At 44.9% G+C, this 6,340-nt stretch overlaps 1 long non-coding RNA gene across 1 annotated transcript in view; it reads left to right on the forward strand.

Annotated features, from left to right (window-relative positions):
- The first annotated feature begins 6,007 nt into the window (after positions 1-6,007).
- The window catches only part of LOC104986417, a 3,289-nt gene continuing 2,956 nt past the window's right edge, over positions 6,008-6,340 (forward strand). The window contains exon 1 of the long non-coding RNA XR_825036.1: positions 6,008-6,149. This is a non-coding gene — a long non-coding RNA (uncharacterized LOC104986417). The remainder of the gene's footprint in view (positions 6,150-6,340) is intronic.

Here is a 6,340-nt window from a genome sequence, read left to right on the forward strand (position 1 = left end):
AGTGATTTTGGAGCCCAAAAAAATAAAGTCTGACAGTTTCCCCATCTATTTCCCATGAAATGATGGGACCGGATGCCATGATCTTAGTTTTCTGAATGTTGAGCTTTCTTTTTCCCCTAATTTGGGACTTTCTGAAGCTAGGACAAGGGCAGGGTCCCTTATCCAGGGCCATGCCTTCTCACTCCCCAAAACACACACGTGACTCAAGGCTCTCTTTTTAAAATCCCAATGTGGGTATAATTCCTAAAATTTTGATCTGTTACTACAGGGCCTAATGGTGCAAATGACTGTTGAGAAAGCACATATTAAAGATGGCTTAAAGAAACTAGGAGATCATATTAAGCAACTGAGGATGTAAATCAATGGCCTTGGATGAGTTCCTTAACCTCTGTGTGCCTCAATTTCCCTAAATGTAAAATGAAACCAGCTCCAATACTTTGGCCACCTGATGCGAAGAGCTGACTCATTTGAAAAGACCCTGATGCTGGGAAAGATTGAGGGCAGGAGGAGAAGGGGATGACAGAGGATGAGATGCTTGGATGGCAACACCGACTCAATGGACATGGGTTTGGGTGGACTCTGGGAGTTGGTGATGGACAGGGAGGCCTGGAGTGCTTCGGTTCATGGGGTTGCAAAGAGTAGGAGGCAACTGAACTGAACTGAAGATTCTGAGTCACAGATTTGTTTTGAAAAGCCCATGATAAACTATATGAAAAGCAACCAGTACAATGCCTGGCACACATACAGGTATTAATGTTTTAGCTGTGATCATTACTGAAACAGAGCAGAATGCTATGGTCCTTGCCCTCCATGTCCTCTGCCTGCCTTTTGTCTGTGGAAAAACTTTAGACAAAGAATAATTTTAATCAGAAAAATGAGAAAATGCAGAAACAAAGGAAAACAGTCAAGGAGACCAAATAATAATAGCTTAGTCATTAAGCAAAGTCAAGGACCTTTAGCTCCTTCTCAAGGGCTATAGATTAATATTTGAGCCACATCTTGTGAGCCATCTTATAAATACTGAAACCCCTCCACCAGCTGGAGGAAGTTAACTACATGGTGCCCATAATATAAGCTGCCACAATTTCAAGAACTGGTTTCATCGAAACAGTAACTGACCCTGGAACTAAAGATTACTTAAAACACTGAAGATGACCACGGCCAGACTAACAACCAATTCGAAGATGACTGTCTCCGTTTCTATGTGTAAGCCCCTCCTTGTCTATAAAACCTATTGCCCCCTGACTGCTTGTGGGGGCTAGTGAGGGTGGTAAGAGGGAGGTGCCCGGAGAGGTGGGAGAGGGTGGGGTACGGTGCGGGGCGGGGCCGGCGGTCAGCCTTTGGGTATCTGCCTCCTCCTCCTCCCTGGCTTGCCAGCATCCAAAATAAAGCAAGCTTTTCTTTCCACAAACCTTGCCTCTTCATTGGCTTTTGGGCAGCAAGCAGAACCCTACTTTTGGTTACATTACTGTCACTAACTGCTTTGAAGGCAGCTTCAGACGCTGGTGGGCAGCGAGGGGAAATTCTCCAGGATCAAGAGGCCAACTGCCAGTTTGTGGTCTCCACTCCGCCTCGCGTTAGGGTCCTGCCTCCTTCTAGGCTTGAAAAAGGCGGATAATAACGACCACGCCGCAGTGACTAGGTGGCTGCCTAACCGGATTAACGGACGTGAGCTCCTGGAACTTCTCCCCTGGCTCACCAGCCCGCAAAGAGTGGCTGTTTCTATGAGCCGTGTTTGCTTTCCACAGCTCCACCAACAGTAAGTGCCTAGCTTGTGACCGCCGCCAGGTCCCCGCACGTATGGGAACCTTCGCTTACTCTACTCCGCTTACCACACGCCCTGCTGTCCTCAACGGCAGCGGCGGCGGCAACTTTGAACTCACGCCGGGTGACCGACTGTGTAAACGGCCCGCCAAGACCAAATGGCCCCCTGCGCGCAGGCGCAGTACGTGGCAACCCCCCACCCCACGCCCGCGGGCTGGTGACCCCGCCCCCAGTCTTGCTAGCCGCCCGCCCCTCCCAGGGCGGCTGGGGAGGGGCGTAAAGGCAGCATCGGCTCTGATTGCGCAAGGCCTAGTCACGAGGGCGCCATTTTCTTCCCGGCTGTGTGCCGCTAGGGTCTAGCGTGTGGAGCGGTGCCTGGGAGCGTTCTCTTGGCTAGTCTGCAGCTGCGGTGTGCGGCAGCCTCTTCCGGGGCGCGCAGTCCCAGCTGGCCGCGCCTGGAAGCCCTCCGGGCTCAGTGGGCGGGGCCCCACACCGGCGTTCGTTTTAAGGCGAGGAGAACGGGTCTGTGACTACCCTGTGCGGATTAATTTTGAAAGTGATGGTTAAGGGTCCTGGCTTGAGACTCCTGTATTTATGTTGTTAATTTTGATGGGAGTCCAGCTGGAAGCTGCTCCGGTTAACAATGAGTTCTCAAGTCTGGAGAGGTAAAGGAACTTGAAATGTAGGCTGATTTTGTTCCGCTATGGGGGCTTCCATTTGAGCAGTCGGTAATGAAGTTAACAAATTTTTAAGAACATCCAAGTTGTCTGAAAACGTGTGGTAAAGGGAGCAGAATGAGAGGAAAGGGGAGGAATTCCTTTTTTATCTTGAGGAGTTTCCGTTTCTGCTGCTGCTGCTGCTAAGTTGCTTCAATCGTGTCCGACTCTGTGCGACCCCATAGACGGCAGCCCACCAGGCTCCCCCGTCCCTGGGATTCACAAGGCAAGAACATGAGTGGGTTGCCATTTTCTTCTCCAATGCATGATAGTGAAAAGTGAAAGGGAAGTCGCTCCGTTTCTAGATGGTGGCAAAGGAGAGAGAGTTTGGGAGACCTAACCTACGAACATATACCAAAAATAATCTTTGCAATGCATTTTGATATTAGCTGGTGTGAGTTAAAGATTCCGAATGAAAATAACTAGGGTGAGGCCTAACACAGATTTATTCCAAATGGAAACAACGCAAATATTAGAGGCAAGAGGTATATAGCATGAAATGTTGAAGGCCCTGTGATATGCTTGATAGTCTTGTCCTTTTTAAGAAGGAACACAGATGAAGGTGAAACTGAAGAAAATGAGTCTTTCCCCAAAGGAGATAGAAGATGGGGAGGATGAGATGTCAGAAGATAAGGACAGTGGCAGTAGAGATGAGGAATCTATATGTACAGTGTGGAGCAGAGTAACATTAATTTTAACAGTCAAAATCCAGAGTAAAGCACTTAAACTGCACTATTTAATTTAAAAAGTGGTTTTATGAGCACTTCCAACTAGTTTCACAAGCCCACTGTAAACTCCGTACCAAAATCTAACAAAGTCATTTTTAAAAAATTGGAGACCACTCTTAGGAGCATTGGAGAAGGCAATGGCACCCCACTCCAGTATTCTTGCCTGGAAAATCCCATGGACGGAGGAGCCTGCTGGGCTCCAGTCCATGGGGTCGCTAAGAGTCCACACGACTGAGCGACTTCACTTTCACTTTTCACTTTGATGCATTGGAGAAGGAAATGGCAACCCACTCCAGTGTTCTTGCCTGGAGAATCCCAGGGACGTTGGAGCCTGATGGACTGCCATCATGGAGTCACACAGAGTTGGACATGACTGAAGCGACTTAGCAGCAGCAGCAGCTTAGGAGCATAGATGCAAAAATTCCAAACAAAATGTTAGCAAGTTGAGCATCAGTGTTATGTAAAATGGGTGATGCATTGTGACTAAGTGCGGTTTATTTGGTGTTATTTGTTTGAAAAGTGATAGTGATTACCTAGAGATACTGGTTTGAAAGACAGTTTCTTGGTTCTTAAAATTGCTTCCTTAAATTCCATTAGTTTGCATGCCCATCAAACATAATGTTTCCATATTTATCCTTTTGGCATGTATTTAGGTCCCTAGAATGGTCTGCTTCTGGCTAGGTGAAAGTCGCTCAGTTGTGTTCAACTCCTTGTGACGCCATGGACTAAACAGTCCATGGAATTCTCCAGGCCAGAATACTGAAGTGGGTCACCTTTCCCTTCTCCAGGGGATCTTCCCAACCCAGGGATTGAATCCAGGTCTCCTGCATTGCAGGCGAATTCTTTACTAGTTGAGCCACAAGGGAGCCTCTTCATTAATATTTGAACATAGATAGGTTAAGTTGGGTCTAGAAGAATTGAGGTGGGTGACTGGGTACATAGCTAAAGAATATTGAACGCCTCCTCTGTGCAGCCACTGTGTTAGGACTTGATACACTATCTCATTTTATCCTTACAGTGACCTTGTTAGGTAGACTGAATAGGGTTAGTGAATGGAAAGTAAATTATCCAGGGGGGAGGGGGATGGTTGAAATAGGTGAATGGGGTTAAGAGGTAGAAACTACTAGTTATAAAATAAGAAAGTCACAGGGGTACAGCACAGGGAATATAGTCAATAATATTGTAATAACTTCATATGGTGTATAATCTGTAAAAATATGAAATCACTGCATTGTACTCAGATGGTAAAGAATCAGCCTGCAATACAGGAGACCTGGGTTCAATTCCTGGGTTGGGAAGATCCCCTGGAGAAGGGCATGGCAACCTACTCCAGTATTCTTGCTTAGTGGGCTACAGTCCATGGGGTTGCAAAGAGTCAGACAGGACTGAGCAAGTAAGCACAGCAAGCACTGTGTTGTACACCTGAAACTAACATGATACTGTATGGTAATGTCAGTACCTCAAAAAAAAGTAAATTATCCATACACACCTTTGATTGTAATTGAAAACACATTAAATGTGTACTCAGGAGACTTCCCTGGCAGTCCAGTGGTTAATACAGGAGGTGCAGGTTTGAACCCTGGTTGGTGAGATGATCCCACATGCCTTGTGCCCCAAAAACCAAAACACTAAAAAAAAAAGAAACAATGTTGTAACAAGTTCAATAAAGACTTTTAAATGGTCCACATAAAAAAGTCTTTAAAAAAAATATGTGTATTCATTTGCTAGTCTTTTGATGTGGGTCACTGTGGCAGGAGTTTATTTTCTCTGTATAAAGTATACCCAGAGTGTATCTTCTGCAAGGCCTTGTCTTTAAAATTTGTTTCTTTAAGGCAAAGCAAAACTGAAAAAAGCAACCCAAGAAAGCAATTTGAATAGACTCCTACATCTACATTTTTACAGTTTTTTCCATTCTTTTATGGTTGCTCACCCACACCTAAATTGACTGCAGTTTTTAAGCATTATCAAGTGTGTCCAAAGCGTTCAAATTTGTTTTCATAGATTCAGTAACTTTTTGGATTAATTTGATTGGTTTATATGAAATTTATTATGTAATTGAAACTGCAATACACTGGTCATATACAAGCTTTCAAGCAAAGATAGCTGAAGCTTATTAAAGATTATTTCTGCTCATGGGGGACAGAAATGCCCAGGTGTCTGAGTATGGCATGCGTGCTTTGCATCTCCCAGCTATCAAGTTAGTAACTCTTGTTTGGAATTGAGATGGTCGTTTAATCCTTTCACAGACGTAGCTTGGTGTGACATAGTTAAGTGGACAAAGATAGGAGAGCAACTCCTGTTCTGTGGTGTCCCCAGTACGGTGCATTAACTCTCTATACCAGTCAGAGCCAAAAAATTTCCTGATGAACGTAACTTTTGTTTTGAAACCCAGACTGTATTAGCTCAGAGGAAAATAGGAGTAGTCACATTATACTTTCCTTAAACTGAAATGCACGTGATATGATTCTAGACTGTTCACACTGGCAACCCTTGGTCATTCCTGTTTAAAATGTGTTGCCTGGAACAGTTTGCTTTGATGGGTGCAGCATATGGTCCCTTTCACATGCTTTCCCTGATCCCATGTCATTCCTATGCCAGGTGAACTGGTCCTTCATCTTATGCCTATAAATTTTGTTCATAACCAGTAATGCTAATCACATATTATAGTTACTCATCTCTTCCTGTGATGTGGGTTCAGATCTGTATGTGTAATCAGTTATGTTTTATGTTTTGCTGGGTCTGCCATGATATCACAGATGTATGGATGGCTGAAAAAACCATAAATTTACTTTCTTACAGTTCAGGAAGCCAGACAGCAAAGATCAAGCTGTTGGCAGATTGGTTACTTCTGCGGCACCTCTCCTTGGCATGCAGATATCTGACCTTTGGCTGTGTTTTCACAAGGTCATCTACTGCCCATAGTTCTTCATTTTTGTATATGGTGAGTCTTCATTCAGTGTTCTGCTAAAATTTTCGTCTTTAGTCATTGAGTTTTGTAATACCATGCCCGATTTTTAGTGGCTCTGGATGGGAATTGGTGGTGTGATTGGGAAGCACGAGGTCCACCTTCGGGGGCCTGGCTCTCATTCTTGTGTATATTTCAGGTGCCAGTGTGGGGCCCTCTCTTGTGTT

The sequence above is a fragment of the Bison bison genome, unplaced genomic scaffold, assembly GCF_000754665.1.
Source record: "Bison bison bison isolate TAMUID 2011002044 unplaced genomic scaffold, Bison_UMD1.0 scf7180017864068, whole genome shotgun sequence".
Taxonomy (NCBI): domain Eukaryota; kingdom Metazoa; phylum Chordata; class Mammalia; order Artiodactyla; family Bovidae; genus Bison; species Bison bison.